An 18,917-nucleotide genomic window follows, 5' to 3' on the forward strand; every position below is an offset into this window, starting at 1 on the left:
GGGCTTTCTGTATTCACAGCACCTGTTATGCTACTTGATGTTCACAGTAGGGACTCAAGAAATGTTCATGAATGAATCAATATATAAATGAATGGATAGAAAAAAAATTTAGAAAAATAAATCATATAAAAGGACCTAACAAGGAAGGAATACCTGAATAATGTGAGGAAAGCTATCCAAGAGTTATTCTAAAACTTACTTCAGCTTTGATACGCTCATACTGCCCTCTCCCCATCTCCTGTCAGAGTAACCAGAAAGCAACACGCTTCTCAAAGAGCCTGGCACAGGGCGGCAAGGCATGGTGGAAGACTGCTGGATTAAAGTCCAACTTGAATTTGAGACCTGATTCTACTGGCCTTGGACAAATCAATCAATCATCTGAACTATCTTTTCTCCTCTGTGGAATAGAGTCACCTCCACCCTCATGTACCTACCTCACATGTTTGCATAGTAATTTAGGGAGATTAGACTATATATCTGAATGCATTCAATAGAAGTAAAGAATAATACAAATGTTAATGACCATAGTAGACAGACATTATACGAGACTTAACATTTTGGTTACCTTCCAGTCATGGGGAATGTAGATGGGAACAAGGTCCTATCGAGCACCCACTCAGTGCCAAGCACCACAGAAGACATTGATGCGCATAACCCACTTAAGCCTCCCACCAGCCCTGGGAAGTGAAGGCACTATCATCCTAACTTTATAGATGAGAAAAATGAACTTTAAGGGCTTGAGTGAATTACCCAAAGCTATTTGTAAGGGGTCAAGCTGGGGACTGGTGTCTTATTGATTTTAAAATATGTGATCTTTTCACCAACACTCTGCTGCCTTTATGAAATATCAGTTGTCATTGTACAAGATTATCTGGAAGTTTGAACTTATGGTTAAAAGTTCTGGCTGTCAAGATTAGGAAAAATTTTGAATATTTATTATATTATAATCTATTGGCATCTGTCATATTGGTTCTGCCCAATCTCAGAACCAACAGAGAGACAGACAAAGGAATGAGACTAATGGAGATCGTGACACATTTACTACTGATAGAGCAGGACTGAAGGGTGTGTTTAACTACTGGTGTGTTGCCCCATTATGCAGCCTTATCCCTCCAGTCACTGGCATCATTCAGTAGTCACAGGCCTTGCCCAGACAGCTTACCTTGTGGCAGAGAGCAAATGAGAATGCATCTTTTAGTAGACAGACAGGTAGAAATAAGAGAGGCATGCAGGAGCTTAGCTGAGCCTGCTCAGTTCTTACTCTCAAACTCATCAATCAGCTAAGATCTGTCCTGAGGAGCACAAGTGAAGACAAGCCAAGAGAACCTGGAAGAGTTCCTCCCAAGGTCTACCTTCCTAAGGCACAGGGTGAATTTCCTGTCCTACAGAAATATAAGTGGGCAATGGAACCATTTTTGGTTTCTCATGTCTATTTTTTAAATGGGGATTGGGAGGGTCTGTTCTAGAAATCTAAGTCGATGTGGATTGATTTACTCTTTTATTTATAATAATTGGAAATAAATAAAATAGAAATCTTAGACCATGATACACAGATGTTTGAAGACATTCAATACGTCAGCCCTGTTTAGGGGATGGCTCCTGTCTTCAAATGTCAAAGACAAAGTTTCTTAAAGGTCATTAAGATTCAGGACAACTGTTTCCCTGTCTACACCCATGAGAAACATGAATAAACTTTTTTTAAATCAGCCCACTTCCCTTTTGCTACTTCCCTTTAGCTAGCCAAACCTGAGGTCAGAATGTGGCTGTATTTCACTGTGTTATGGAAATGTTGGTCAGGCAATGCATACGTACTTATTAAACACCTATTTTTTGCCAGGCACTGAGAAAACAGAGCCTCTCTAGGGGCTTCCCTTCTTGTGAGAGAGAGTTGGATGGTACGCATGTAAGTAAACAGGATATTATGATACTAATAAACACTATTGTGGAGGAGAAATAGGATATTATGCTAAAAAGGGAACCGTAGTTGGGACCTGCATGATGAGAAGTTGGCAACAACATGAAGATCTGGGGCAGAGCAGTCCAGGCAGAAGGAATTAGCACAGAGCCCCTGAGATGGGCATGGGCTTTACAAGCCTGCAAGAGAGACAGATGGAAAAGTCTCCTTGAGTATGATGATAAGTAATCCAAGACAAGGATTCTGTTTCAGGGAAGGATGGTCAACAGTGTAAGAGGAAGCCACTGATTTGTCAATATGTAGTCCCTGTGCCCCTGATATGATCTGTTGCAGTAGATTCTAGAGACATAGGCAATTGGGCATCTAAAGTCCTTTTCCATCTTATGATTCTATGATTTTGATGACATGCCCCAAGGTATGAATATTTCCTCCTTCACTTGTCCCTAAAACTTCCCTTGGGGGCTCTTTTTGTTGTTCTCACTTCTCCCATTAATTCGAAACAAATAGGAATTTTACCTGAAGGAAAATTAAATAAAATGAAATGCTGCAATGCACTGAACTTATCTCTAGATTGTCCAAAAATTCAACAACAATTCTAAGTGTTCCAGTATGTCTTGTGGAACCAAGTGTTTACTTTGATACATAGAGGTTTAGCTCTGTGAGTCGCCTCACTCGACAGAAGGCCTTGCAGGTCTGGTTTAACAACCTCTCTTCATCTCCAGTTAAAATCTGCCATAGATCATTCTTGGTGTCACATCATTCTTTGAGATAAATCAGCTTTTCAAGTGGAGAGGAAGTAGTATAATTTTATTAAATAAGAGTTACTGTTAACATTCTATATATGTAAATGCATTATGTGTAAGAAATTGCTATTAGTTTCACGCCTTAGAAAAAAGAAGGAGGGGTGTGTTTATGTGTGCGCATGTGTGCACAAATTCATATACACTTTTAAGCCTACATAGGTCAGAGTAAATCTGATGTAGCGGTTTTCATCGAAGAGGAGGGCAATTTTGTCCCCAGAGGACATCTGACAATATCTGGAGACATTTTTGGTTGCCATATTGGAGGATGCTACTGGCATCTAGTGAGTAGAGGCCAAGGATTATGCTAAACATCCTATAATGCACAGAGTATCCTCCTTTACAACAAAGAATTTTCTGACCCCAAATGTTAAGAGTGTTGAAGTTGAGAAACCCTGACATTATAATAGAAGAACAAAGAGCACCAACCTGAACAGAATATTCCACAGACAGCAACATCATTGACCTGACCAGATATGTCAATGCAACTGGTCTATAATATAATCACTGGACTGCTAGGAACTGTAGGAGTGAGACATAGGCAGTGATATACTTTGCTAATTTATACAGCTGCCTATGTGAACTGATGTCCATAGAAAATCATTTTCTAAATTTCAAATGTCAAATTAATAGATATCATTCTAGTCTAGCTTTCCTCAAACCTGATGAAATGGAGATACCAGCCTTGCCTCCTGGACTCAATTTTCTCTTTCTAATAGATGGTCTTCTGGTGTCACCTAAACACCCTAGCAGTGGCTTTATGTAATATTGGCCACAGTACAAAAGACCTTGCCACCAATTAAATACCATCATTTCTCTCTGCGATAATCTTCAAAGGAGTCTTTTATCCTCCCCTTTCCAGGCATAGGAGGGACTAAATCTAACAGTGCCAGATGGGAGGATGAGTGACCAAAGTAAAATGATCATCAAATATACAGAAGGGCGGGCAACATCTTATAGAAGCCATGATATCTTCTTCTTTCCAAGACCCAACAGTGTCAGTATTTGGCAATGCACACAAGCTTTCTTTTTAAAATATGCCTCTTGAAACTCAAATCCCAGTTAAAATTGAGCTGGCCTAAATTTAGTAAAGAGCTTATCCTCTAACCTCCAGGTCAGAGGATATCTAGTCTTCTTTTCACAGCATGACCAAGTCTTTTATCCTGTATTTGGTGGGGAAGGGCTTATTTGAACAATATTTATATTATATTCTTAAAATAAACCTGAGCCTAGAGAAAAAATACAATTCAATGTCTATAACAAAACAATAAAGAGCTACTGAGTGGAGAAGCTTACCACAATCAGAGAAATGGCTTGGGTTTCCATTTAATTCTTATTTGCTCGAATGCCAAAGTAATTTTTTTATGAGGAAAATGAGGTCATTCTTCACAGAAAGGGATCACTGTCTCAAAATTCATATGACCAGGAAACATAAGACCAATATAATAAGGGGTTTTAGAAATGTGAACTAAAATAAAATGGGCTTAAGAGATGACAGATCTGTACATGTGACTTAAGCACACAGAAATATTAACAGAGTACTGTGGATTCTCTGCTTTTTTTCTAGGAAAGGACACTCTCCCATACCCGGCCTTTCCCCATACCAAACTGCCCTCGATGTTACACATCAGCGGGGCTCTTCCGAACAAACAACATGAAAACCCCAGCAGCCTGGTTCTTCAGGGCTAGCTTGGTGCCTTAGAGGGGGCAAGTACCTGGATGGTGGGGCACTAAAATGGACTAGGACATGTACCCCAAGTTATCACAAATATAGAAATACCGACAATAACATGCAAAGAGAAGGAACAGAGATGTCACAACATCATCAATCTGTTGATTTGTTTACATCTTGATTTTTGTCTCTTCTACCTTACTTTTTCAACTCACATGAATACACAGTATAGCATGAGAATAAGGAGCATGGGCCAGGTCAGCATTGCCTTGTCCCCACTGTTTGCCGTTAGGCAAATTACTTGACTCGCTATTACTTACTTTCCCCATCTTTAAACTGCTTAATAATGATGACAACGACCACCTAGGGCCACTCTGATGGTTAAATAAAGTACTATTAGTATGGGCTTAGCAGACAAACGAACACTTGATAAGTTCATGAATACTAGTCACTATGGCACACAATTTGGATTCAAAGAATAAAGGGAACAAAAACCTAAAAGACCTCAAAGATGATGTAATTCAGATCCATTTTAGAAGGCAGACACTCAGAGAATTTATGTGATGCATTTATCGTTACACAGCTAGTTAGCAACAGGATGAGATTAAAATCCAGGTACCTTGAACACTAGACCAGTGCTGTGGGGAAGAAATGGTGTACATGTGTTTGAAGAAATATATTAATCAGCTCTCCTGAAATTGAAATTGTGGATACTTCCATGTAGTGGAATCATGTCTTTTAAAGTCTGTTGTCTGCCTTCATTCAGCCAGACCACACTTTAGTTGCAGGGAAAACAGCTGGTCCAGCCCAGACTTATCACATAGTCACCCCAAGCCTCTAAATAAGCCATTAGCTGGCAACAGCAGATTGGGACCATCTGTCACTGCAGGGCACATATGGCCCCACGAGATTGTAAGAATAAGGTTGTCACAAAAGGTCATTGACTATGCATCACTTTTCTGTGATGAGCTCTAGGCAGGCACACTGGTCCTCCCATTTCATCTCATTTTCTTCAACTCTTTCCAGCACTTGGAGCAACTGAGCGCAAATAAATCAGGAATCTTCCTGCCATAACCGCTGGCAAATCCCAGGAAAACTTTCATCATTTATTTTCCCTTCAGTGAGTTTAAATTCTTTTCAAAACATGTTTTACATTCTCTTCATAAAGAATCCCAGAAAGAGTGAAGGTTTGTAAATACTGTCTAATGCAACCTAAAGGTTGGATTTGCATTGAATATATATGAGGAAAGTAGAAAGACTAGGTTGAGCTGGGCCAACTTTGGAAGGTAGATTGCTCTGGAACTACAGAGAACACAATCAAGAAAGAATTATACCCTTCTGATTCACAAAGACAATAACCTAAGCACTACGAATGAGGTGGTCAAGTTTTTTTTAAGCTCAGAATAATGAATACAGCTTTAAAAATATGACTGCAGATTTTTTGATATTTCTTCTGTGGAGAGATAAGGTCTATGTATTATCACCTTGAATATAGGCAGGCTTTTGCCTGTTTCAACTACCAGAGCATAGCAAAAGTAACACTATATGACTTGGAAAGCTAGGTGATAAAAGACCATGCAGGGTCCATCTTATTTATACATACACTTACTCTTAGAGCCCTGACCCATCATGTAAGAAATCTAAATGTCTTGAAGGCACCATGCTATGAGGGAGTCCAAGCCACATGGAAAGGCCCTAAGTAGATACTCTAGCTGATGGTCCTGACTAGTCATCCTTGCCAGGGCAGCAGACATGTGAGTGAACAGCTTCTAGAGAGTTTCCAGCTCCCAGCCACCCAGTCACTTCCAGGCATTCAAGGCTTCCCAGCTGAGGCCCCAGACATTGTAGAGCAGAGAAAAAGCCGTTATTACACTGCTCTGTTTGAAATCCTGACCCACAGAATCTATGGGTATAACAAAATGGCTGTCATTTTATACTTCTAAGTTGGGTATGATTTGTTATATAGTAGCAGATAATCGGAACAGGATTAATGAGACAGTGAAAGCATCTCCAGCTATTTTTAATGAATGTAATAGGGAGGAAGACACCTAGTCCTCTGTCGCCTCATGCTTTATGTGTTATCTCATTTAATCCTCGCAGAAGTCCTACGAGATAGGGGTTATTTTTCCCATCTCCCAAGTGAGGAAACTGAGGCTCCAAGGGGTTCGAAGCAACTCGCCCAGGGATGAAGCTGAGATCTGCACCTGAGACTTTCTGACGACCACATTTCACTTCTGATCAAGTGTCTGGATTCAGCCACTTGTCATATCCCATCTACTTTGAAATTACACACCCACTGTAAGTAAAAGAGCATTTATGTTTGACAATTACTTTTTGAGCACTTCTGTATGCCAGGCACTGTGCTAAGTACACCTAATAGTGAACAAAATAAACCCAAAATAAATCCAGTCCTCTCCTCCAATCTCATGTCCACCCTTTTAACCCTCCCTTTCCTATATCACAGGTCATTTTTACAATCCACATCTCTCAGCTACTCCCCTGCTTAAACTCTTTCAGGGGTTTCTCTCTCGCCTATACCATGGTGATTTACAAACCTGGCCCAATGATCAGAGTCAGGCCTGGCTGGATGGCAGTCAACTGCGGTGCACCACAAAAATGCAGATTTTCAGGCTTCAGGTTCTGATTCAGTAAGACTATATATATTTTCAAAACTCCCCAGTGATTCCTGTATTCAGCCATGTTGGAAAACACTGACCAAAAGAATGATGTCCGAACTCCTTAACATTACATGTAATGTCCAGCATATTCTGGCTATCACCTTCTCCCTTATCACTTTCTGCCCTCACCCTTTGCTTCATTCAGCAAACATGTCCTTTGAGACCTCACGGTCTCTCTACTTTCTGCGTCTTTACACCAGGAAGGCACTTCCTTACTGAACAGTCTGGTGAAACCATCTCCTCTTTCATGAACTATCCTTGACTCCCCCACCACCCCTCACAAATATAGCCTGTGCCCTTTCCCTGAGTTTTTACTGCTCCTTGTATCCACCTTCAATCACTTAACTCATGGCTAAGTTATGTGCTGAAGCCAGGGACGCAGGCTTATTCATTTTAGAATCTCCAGTGTTAGCACAGTGCCCCATTTATCAGAGATATTCAACAAATGTTTGCTGAATGAATAACCCAATGTGTGTCCTTTCAGCTTTAGCTGCCAAGAAACTCAGAGCCAAATCCAGTTACCAAGTACAGTAATTAGCTCATCCCAGGTGCCTGGTAACATCTGCTCCCTATTTCTTTGAGATGGTCTCTGTTCTCTTTTTAGCCATAATTGTCCTATTTTATATTAGGTTTAATTTGTATGCTGTTTCAAATCCTTTTTAAAGACGGTGAGTTGTAAATTCCGAATAAATCAATAGATATATAAAATTCTCAAAAGACACCTGTGTTACACCTATGGCATAGGAGTAAGGGGCGGGGGAGGAATCACTAAAAAATATGCTATACTTCTCAAATGACTTATACTTCTTCATGTTCTCTTAAATGGACAAGAATAGAGAATTATAAGAAAATACACACCCAGATGAATGGCTGTTCATTCAACGAATAATTACTGCGTATCTACTTTGTACAAGGCACTCTGGGTGACATGGGCAACGTAGATGTGATTAAGATCCCAGGAACCAAAGAACTCAGTGTATTGTAGGTTAGATGAGACCTTTATTTAAATACAATGTTGCAAATTACGGTGTTAATGTCTACAATTAAGGATGCTAAAAGAGGGAGTATTTCTACCTAGTAGAGATCAGAAAAGGCTTCAGAGAGGCCATATCCTTTGACCTGGGCCTTAAAGAGGAGCAAGATTTAGACTCATTCAGAGAGTTAGACAGAGGTAGGCATTTCAGGACAAAGAAAAAATGTGAGAATGTAGAGCAAACAGTGATTTAGCTGGATAATGCTATCTAACATATATCGTACTCTTACTATGCACCAGGCATTGTATTACATAGCTTATCATTTGTTTTTCTTTTAATTTTAAAATAACCCTATGGGTTAAGTGAATGAAGAAACTGAGGGCTTTGAAGTTAAGTGACTTGCTTAAGGTCACACAGCCAGCAAGTGACAGAGCTGAGATTCAATTGAGGCAGACTCTAAGGCTTTATGCTTACACATTCCCAGACACTAACTCAAGAAGCAAAGATTTGTACCTGGAAATGGTAGGGAATGATACCAGAAAGATGGGCTGTGGCCAAATAGTAAAGGGCTTCCAAGCCAGGATAAGGAGTGTGACCTTGATTTTGTTAGCAATGCAGAGAGCAACAGATGACTTTTTAAGAGGAGAAAAAAGAAACACATTATACAGGCACTAAGCAGTTATTTCGTGAATTAACATATGAATCAATGGATGAATTTTTAAGGTAGAGTAGTTAAGCAGGGGAGGCAAGATCCCAGTGGAGCTGTTCTGCTGGACAAGGTCTCAGGAGAGAGGTCAGAGGAAAAGGTGGAAGCGGGCATCATCCACATAGAAGAAATCATCAAAACCATGACATGAAGATAACTACCAAGACCAAGTATATACAAATCAAAGGATTTTAAACATAACGTCAAGAAACAATGTAGGAGGTAAGAAGAAGAGGAATCAGAGGATGTCAGGTGGTGTGAAGGAAGTCAGGAAGAAAGGCTGTTTAAGATGAAGTTAAGCGAAGGCAAAAGAGCAGGCAGACAAGGCTTTGAGAAAGAGAGTTAACAAAAGGTCATTTGATTTAACAAGTGAGAGGTGACTCTTAAGACAGGTTGATAGCGGATGAAATGGAAAGAACCATCTAGCAAGGAGCTGAAGAACTGTAGAGGCTCACAAAGTGTAATTCAGGCCAGGGTTGCAAACCCAGATGCCCAAGGGGCCGGACAGCTAAAATACGAGAATGAAAACAGGCTGGGTACACGAAGATCACACAGTCCTCTGGATCTTTCCCTTCCCGTACTTTGTGGAGGTATTGGTACAGTGAAATGTTTCTGTATTGAAGGAGAACAAGACTGTAAGGCAATGATAAACGGCTACTGACACTTTGTGTCAGTGTTGCAGACGATAGGGAGTGGTGGAATCTGTAGTTAACTGGAGAATGCACACCCTGTCTAAAGGGAGAAGCAGAAATTCAATTCTAAGAGGCCGTTGTCATGTGCAAACACGGGCTCAAGTTCTCAGTTCCCCAATGTGTTAAGAGAAAAATGAAACAGATTTTTATGCAAATCTCCCAATTTTTAAATGTTGGCAGCGGGGGGGCACATGGTATGGATTAACAAAACAGGTTTGCAGGCAGAAGCCAGCTCACTGCCTGACAGTCTGAGACCTCCTGAATCCACTATGCTTTCATTAAGTCTGACAATGAAAGAATGAGAAGGACAAAATGGTTATTTGACAGGATAGCAAAATAAAAAAGTTTGTTTGTTTTAGGATTATGAAGAACTAAGCATTTTTATTGGCCGACAGGAAGATAACATAACTATCAGCAGAGATTTGAAGTCTCATGGAAGGGAGTACAAACTAAAACAACCATTTTATTTTATTCGGTTTTAGTATTCATTTTTTTTTCCAATAAATAATCATCAGGGAGAAGTTCTTTGTTAAGGAAAATTCAGAATTAATAGAGTAACAAGAATTGATAGCTGTATGATATACATGCTGTTGTGACCTTATTTTGTAAAGAGGAAGTTTCTATAGGAGGCTGACAAGCCTACAGGTAAGGCAGGACCCACTAGCAGCCAGAATATTTTCATTATTGAAACAGGAGTTCTTGTGTTGTGTTATGGCAATGTGGACTGCCACTGTGGATAAAGGACATGTCATTGAGCAGCTAGCACCCTTCCTTTCAAACAATGAGAACCCCCTTTTGTGAGAAGGAACTTGGATCTGACATTCAGAGTTCCTAAGTTTAAGTTTCTCATCATTTGGAAGCTAGTTAATGTCTTCAGTGCACCACCAAAAAAAAAAAAAAAAAAAAAAACCAGCCAGCATTTGTCCAACTGTCCTGGAAAAACTGCCAGTTTTTGTTGTCCAGCTTAGCTCAGTGCAGCAGAGGGGAAGTAAAAGAGAGCCACAGACAGTCTTTGGATTCCAGAAGCCATTACGTGTGGGACATGATTCATGGGCTGATGACTGGTACTGGATTCTGAAAAGTCCATCAGTACCTCCAGTTTCCAGATGAAACTAAGGTAATTCAAACAAGGTGAATAGATTATCAAATTAGTTTTAAATATTTTCCAACCCAGTGTTACAGAAATTCTGGAGATCTTTTTTTTTTCTTTTTTTTTTTAAGGATAAAAAAGGAAAGAAAAGTGCCAGAAGTCATGTTTCTTAAATGCCTTTCCAAACACCAGAAAGGAAAATTTTTTCTCTTATATAACAATACCATTCTATGTTGATATTCTTATTCCTGGCTCCCAAGGCTCTCCAGGATTGGCCCCAGCTTACAAATCCAATTTATTCCTCATTATTGCCAAAGTAAGTCCTTTGCTCTTATAGGCTAGCCACGCTAGAATGGTGATATCCCACAAAGATATTTTTTTTTATTTATCAAATATTTATTTATTTATCAAATATTTGTAGAGTATATTTATCAAATATTTGTAGAGTATATGCACGGGCACTATACTCAGTGGTGGAAAACAACAGTGAATAACTGACATGAACAGGGTCCCTGCCCTCACAATGCATACCAGGCTAGTTCTACCTCTGACATGATTCATACTCTCCTCTACAGGAATATACACCTTCTTGCTCTCTGACTGCACATTCTTTCCATCCCTCCTCTTCCAATAAATCTTCCTTGGATATTACTGATTGGTTTATCAACCTCTTCTCTGGACCTCATCAGTTCTTATGAGCCTGTAAAAGTAATGCAGCGTTTAATGATACACTGTATCACCTGCTCTTGTCTTGTGAATGCCACTTTCTCTCCCCAGTTACGCCATAAAGCTCTTGAGGAAAAGAACCACATACATTATTTCTCTTCTGCCTTCCATGTAGTCTAACATAGAACTCAGTACATTTAAGAATGTACTGTAGATGACTGATTACTTTCCAAATAGAATTTTGTATTAGTTGTTTATGGCCTCTGTAACAAATTGCCACAAACGTGGTGACTTAAAACAACAGGAATGTAATCTTTTTTAGTTGTGGAGGCCAAAAGTCTGAAATCAATATCCCTGGGCCAAAATCAAGGGTCAGTAGGGCCACGCTCCTTCTGGAGGCTCTAGGAGAAAATTTGTTTCTTGTCTCTTCCAGCTTCTGGTGGCTGCCAGCATTCCTGGGTTTGTGGCCACATCATCCAACCTCAGCCACTACAGTCACATTATCTTCTCCTCTCCTATTTGTGTCAAATCCCCCTCTGTCTCTCTCTTATAAAGACATTTGTGATTGAGTTTAAGGCCCACCCAGATAATCCAGGGTAATGTCCCCATCTCAAGACCCTTAACTTATTCACGTCTGAAAAGACCCTTTTTCCCTTTAAAGGAGTATTTACAAATTTCAAGGATTGGGGCCTGATATCTTTGGGGACCATTATTTAGCATACCATACACTTAGATTAAGGTCCTTTGATTTAATAAAATCAATTAAAATCATGAAAAATACTCTTTCTCTCATTCAGGGATTTCTTATCCAGCAAAGTCAAACACCCAACTAATACACACAAATCAGAAAACAATGTAAAAGGAATATCATAATCTTCCAGTAGAAAATACATTATAAGGTTAAAAAGTGCCAAAAGAATTAACTTTTGGGAAAGCAATAGTTTGAAATAAGTCAAAAGTATTAGGATTGTTTTTTATTATAGTGAAAAGAATCACACAAAAGGAAACTCTGAGATCCAAGATCAATCTTTAAATAAGAAAGTAAGTATTGCTGGCGAAATCGACCTGGTTAACTGTTACAACTTAGTTGGTTTAGATATATAGCTATTATTTTTCCACAGCAAGATTTGGGTATTCACAGATACTGCCTTTATTTGTAGAATTCTAATAAAAAAATTTTTTCGTTCATGGTCTAGAATAAAAATACAAGTCCCTAGGGGCACCTAACCATCACCCAGCCAATCTGCAGTTCCCCCAGTGAACTGGTGTAGGAGACCACAAGTATCACTACAGTAGAGCTGGTATAGATACTGATTATCCTGAATCACCAAGAATATAGTACGTTATAGTCTACACTCCTATTGATAAGACAAAGAGGTGTATAATACATTTTTAAATAAATTCAACAAAAGTACTTTTTAAAATATTATCTTCATTTGTCTGGAATTTTTTTCTTAGGAGAAACATCTTCTCTTCCAGAAAAGCTAGATCAGAGGCAATTCTTCTCTCTCATTAGTGTGACTCAAAGGCATTTCCTCCAACTTCTAAGACCCCAGCGGGTTCCCCCCAGACCTCAGTTGAATTCTCAGTATGGACTTTAAATTATTTTCATATTATAACGTGTCAACTGTTTCTCTCCCCTCTTTAAGCTCAGTCCTGGAGTGAGAAACATAAACATCCTTCATGGAGGCAGCTTTGTTTGTCTAGACCCTGTCCTCTGGAAAAGTTATGATCAGCAGGAAATGAAAAAAAAATACAGCATTGCTTTTGTTGTCATTGATTTCAGTGGCATTTTGAAAACGGATCACCTAAGCCAAACCAAACCCCAGCCTCATTCTGACCAAAATCCGAAACGAGGAACTTCACGCAGAACATTAAAAACTCAATTGTCTCCCGCTACAGCTGAATGAAAAGCTCAGATTAAAACTGGCAACCATTTACTTTCTACAAACATGCTTTGTTCGTGGCTAACTTGTCAGCTCATAAAAAACGCCTCTGTACAAGCAGCTGTCTCATTCAAGACGCTGAATCCTTTCATGGTCGTCAATACGAATGTGTTCCACAGAACCCAGCCCAGGACCCTTGCTCTAAATCGCTGGCCCAGAGTGTGGGCCTCCCCGCTTCCCTGGTATGCCTTTCTTCTAATTTGATGACTTGCATTTTTGATAAATGGTTATAGAAAATGCTGAGCCCTTCATGGAATCCCCTCATCATCCTGTTTCCCAGAAGCCTGATTGTGGAAAAAGCCAGCCCCAGAGGCAAAACTGAGGAGGTCTCTGAAGTTTCCAATTCTTTGTCCTAGCTCTTACTCTTAGCTGCTCTGGGCTAATTTATTTAATGTGTTTTTATCTTTAAATGTTTACTTGGTAAGTTGGGTAACTTATGGTGACCACCCTGAGCTAGTTTGCTAGAGAGAAATCAAATCGAAATTTTGCAATTATGAAGTAGCTGGTAAATAACCACTATGGCTTTCCCAATAAGCCAGTAAATTGATGACACATCCAAGATGCTTCATTATCTCCTGGATTATCTCAAGAGGCATTGAGAGTCCGACCTCGACGTGAGTAGTAATATTTGCCATTGTACAGAACAGAGAGTGAACAGACAGTGGCTGCAAATAAGGAGCCCCATTTACTTTACTCTTCCTGATTCTTCCTTTGCTCATGTCGGTCCACTCACCCGAAATGATCTTGTTTCTCTTCTCATCTCATTCTGCAAATCTTCCGTGAGAACTCATACACTCTCATGCATCTAAGGCCCAAACTCTATTTTTGTAAACTGCATTAGCTCTGACCTAACAGAAAGATGATTGCAGGTGCTCAGAATTCATAGACATAATTCTCAATTCTGACATGCATTGGCTGTGTGACCTAGAATATGTAACTTGACATCTCTGAGTTCCAGTTTTCTTAACTATTAAAATGGATAGGACTAGGAATGCCCTCCTCGCAATTCCTTCAGAGGTCTTTCCCATCTTAGATCATTTGGGTAAGGGATTAGGAGATTGATGAAAGTTAAAGCACCGTAGTTGCCCTGTGGCAGAGTCTGTTTAGGGCAAGTAGCCAGAGCCCTGGATTCATTCCTGACAGAGCGCAATATATATGAAACATTTTGGCTGAGGCAAAAGACATTTTAAAATCATTTTGTGAGTATATATTATGTAACACGTACTATTCCATAGTTCTTAAGGACTGAATTGCCCCACCCCCAATTCACATGTTGGAGTTCTAACCCCCAATACCTCAGAATGGACTGTACTTGGAGACAGGGCCGTTAAAGAAGTGATTATGATTTAATAAGGTCATTCAGATGGGCCCTAATCTGATATGACTGGTGTCCTTATAAATAAAAGAGATTAGGACACAGATACACCCAGAGGGAAGATGATGTGAAGACAGCCATCTACAAACCAAGGAGAGAGACTTTAGAGGAAACCAACTCTGCTGATACATTTATCTTGGACTTCTAGCCCCCAGGACCGTGAGAAAAGAAATTTCTGTTGTTTATGCCACCGAGACTGTGGTACTTTGTTATGGCAGCCCTAGCAAGCTAACAGCTATTATCCTCGACTCTTCAGAAACCATACACAACCTAAAACATACACATAATTTAAAACTTAAATGACTTTGTTCACTGGTTTTAAACACTAACAAACAAAAGTGTTGTTGAGTCTTTACATTTCTTCTTACTCCGATCGCCTATTTCTCCATTTTTTCTCTTCTGTGATAACATGCCTTTTGAAATCATGAATAATAGGAAAATCATCATTTCCTGTTTTTATGAGTCAGGATAGGTTAGGTTATGGTACAGTAACAAACAATCCCAAAATCTTATGGGTTTTTAACAATTTAGTTTTATTTCCTCCACTAAATGAACAGAGTCTGCTCCCTGTTTCCTCACTAGTCTCACTTTACCAACTGAAGAGTTAACAGTTGCTGTGGCCAGTAGAAGAAAACCTGGTGACTCTCTACTAGAAGAGACACAGGTCACTTTCACCCATACCCCACTCCTCAAAGTAAGTCACGCAGCCATGGCTATCTTCCAGGAGTGAAGCAGTACACACCTGTGAGGCAGGACAAGAACCAGAACATCAGTGAGCAGGACTATTAGCTGCCACAGTGCTTTTGGGTAAGGATAACAAAATTCTCACCACCATAGAAGCAGCAGTAATGAAGAAGTCCTATAGATTTAGAAGGACAAAAGTCCTACCCACAGGTGACATACCTTAGCTTGACTTTGTATAAAACCAAGGAGAGAACATAGATTCTGGAATCAAACCAATCCTCTCCATTTAAGCTAATTACTACAGATTTCTCTGAATGTGTTTATTCATTTGCAACTTTTCTCATATTTCTATAGGGATTAAGTAAAATTACATTTGTAAAGTATGCTTCGCAGTGTCTAAACATAGATGCTTTTCCCCCTACACTTACTGCATCTTTGAAAGTGACATTTTTTTTACCCAATTTCTTGTATTAATCCATAATACTTAGCTGTTTCACCTGGCCCTACACAAGGCTCGGCCTTGCGTAAGCCACGAGACACTTTCCTTCCAGAGATTCTTCTTACTTCTAAGACACCTAGCCTGCCTGGACATGTATCCTTCTTTGCATACTACATTCTCTATTATGTATTCTCTGTCTTCCCTCATCTCTCTCTCTTTCCCTGTCAAGTCCTGTGCTGACCTCAGGCCTCCTAACTATAAGCTAGAAAATAAGGCCAAATAAATTTAATGCATGAGATGATGATAGTGGTGATTCATTTGTTTTCTCCATTGTTCCTGACACTGGAGTTGTTTCCTCTACGCATCAGGAAAGCAAACCCAGGGAAAGCAAGTGTCTCTTTCAGTTAACTGATGCTGCCTTCCACTCTTGCCCTTCATTCTCCCTGAATTGGAAGAGGAAGAGGAATAGCAGTGGCAGACCTCCCACTCACTCACCCCTCTCTCCCAGGGTAAAGTGAATCAGAGACTCAGTAATCATCTGTAATTTGGGTAATTAACCCCTTTTAAATTGAAGCAACAAGGAAGGACTGGCTAGGGCAGGTGCTCCCTGTCTTCCCTTTGGCATTTCACTACCAACAATTGAACCCAGGGCACTAATGGGGCCAAATGGCCATCTCTTACCTGCTGTGGATGCCACAACCATTTCTCCTCAGCTCAAGTCTAAAAGCACTTAGTAAAGTTGATGGATGTAATAGGGGTGTGTGTGTGTGTGTGTGTGTGTGTGTGAGAGAGAGAGAGAGAGAGAGAGAGAGAGAGAGAGAGAGAGAGAGAGAGAGCACCCATGTGCTTTGATTGTAAAGCAAGGTCAAGAGCTCTCCTGCTTTATTAATATTTAAATGAATGTCCTGGGACCATTGAGCAAATCTGAACTAAAGTGAAAAAATATTAAACCTAACTTTTTATTATCACTTCCAAGTGAAAGCTGCTGCAATTGTTACAACATTTTGTACAGCATTATACATTTATGTCATCCTTTACGGTTTAGAAAGCGCTTTTCATACATGTTCATTTCATCTCTCTAATAATGTAGGGCAGTTTTTCATCACATTAATTTTAAAAAACTGAAGTTTGGAAAATGAATGATAAATGTGCTCAAAGTGTCACAGCTTTTAAATAACAGCCGGACTCCACCACATGTCTAAAACACAATTCTGTGTTGATGACACAGCTCAGAATTCAGACACAGAGATCCAAGAAACACATATGATATGCCAGACAAGATAATAAGTGTTTTTGCATACGGGACCTGATATAAGCTTCACAGCAACCCTGCAATAGTACTTCCACAATACTACAAAGTACTTCCATTTTCCCATATGAGTGTGCATGGTATGAAGGGGACTAGGGGAAGGGCAAGTGGTGGTAAAGAATTAGTCCAGAGAGACAAAGATAATTAGATGAATGTTTATTATTCCCCTTGAACATATAAGAAAAAAGAGGTTGAAAGAGGAGACGAGAATAGCCAACAGTGAAATTTTAGGTAGAATCAAAAGTCAAATCCAATACATTTCCAATATCACAGCAGATGGATGGATGAAGGACAGTGGACGGTGAATCCACTGTCAACTACAAGCCTGCCAGGGGAATTTTCTCCTCCAACAGCAATGATTCAGATTCCCCGACACCTGGCTGAGATCTTTTGAATCCTAATATCTGTCTTTTTAGTAAAAGGAGGTAATGAAAGGTAACCCAAAGCAGACTTAAAAATGACTGAAGCGCAGATGCAAAAGTATCGGTAGGCACTGTCTCATACATGAATAATTACAGCAAAAAATCCTACGTCTGATGGAATAAATCTTGTGCCAACTAAGGGAGTGGCTTAATAACTCCCCCTGTCAGAGATTTTTCCAAATGAAAGAACTAAAGACAGGCCCAAGTCAGAACAATAAAGCAAGCAGGTAAAAACTTGTATTGAACAAAGACAGAGACCCATTCTTGTAATTGGCGAGCCAGTGGTCATGGTTCAATAACACAGAGATGGTCCCATTTGCTCCCTGACTCACACAATTCCCCTCCAGAAAGACTGTGCTGCCAGGTAGGATAATTGCAGGGTGCTCTCTGCCACCCAGGCTCTCGTTTCCGTAGAGATCCCATCTTCCCTTAATCAGAGCAGGGTTTTCATATGACCCAGCCAAACAACCCATGTCTTTGACATCTCAGGCAAATTAAGTTGCAGGGAGGCGGGGATGGGGAGGAGGGTGTAGAGAGAAGCAAGTACAGGAAATTAAGATTCTGGTAGAACTTGTTTGATTTTCTGAAAGGAGAATATAAATATAATATCTAATTTACCACAGCCACAGTACTAAGTCTCTGTCTGCTTCATCTCAATTAATCCTCATAACAACCTCATGAGGTAGGTACTATAATCATTAGGAAACTGAGACACAGAGATGTTAAGTAACTTGCCCAAGACCGCGCAGCTAGTAATGGTAGAGCCAGAAATCAAACCCAGGTGTTTCTGGCACGAGAGCCTTTACTTATCTCATTCACTACTCTATAAGGCCTGTCCTTAAAGGAAGAACTGGGCACGTATGGGCATAAAGGTGCTTTTTAAAAATAGTATTTTTATTTTATAATGTAAATGTGCTAATTATAAGTAGTCTTATATCCTAGTATCCATCTTACTCATAAATCTTAAAAGTTCTTTATCCATCAGGACTTCTTTTCATCTCAATTTTCAGATTCATTTCAGTTCAATTTTCAGATTCATTTGCTTGGCAGGTGCCAGCAAGGGCAAATATTCACTTCAAAAAATACTGGAAGCCCACTGTTTATCTAACCCATGTAGGGTGATGTGAGTGCAAACATCTGCTTAAACTACCATGAATAACTGAATGACTGAATGATTTTATGTACATAAAAACAACGATATGACAGTTTATAAGCAATTCATAGTTCTTAGTTACTATAAAGTATTGTAAAGCACTTCAAGAGTCAAATTTAGCTCTTGGCTTAATTTTACTCAGTCTGCCTCACCCATTCACCAGCTAATGGAGATTAGCTACAATAACACTTCATCCTGGACCAGAGGTTAGAAAACTTTTTCTGTGAAGGGCCAGATAGTAAATATGTTCAACTTTGTGAGCTAAATGATCTCTGTCACAACTATTGAACTTTGCCGTGATTGCACAAATGCAGCCATAGACAATATGGAAACAAGGTCCATCACTGAGTTTCAATAAAACTTTATCTACAAAAACAGGTGGTGGGCTGTATTTGG

This window comes from Pteropus vampyrus, unplaced genomic scaffold, assembly GCF_000151845.1.
Source record: "Pteropus vampyrus isolate Shadow unplaced genomic scaffold, Pvam_2.0 Scaffold9, whole genome shotgun sequence".
In the NCBI taxonomy this organism is placed as follows: domain Eukaryota; kingdom Metazoa; phylum Chordata; class Mammalia; order Chiroptera; family Pteropodidae; genus Pteropus; species Pteropus vampyrus.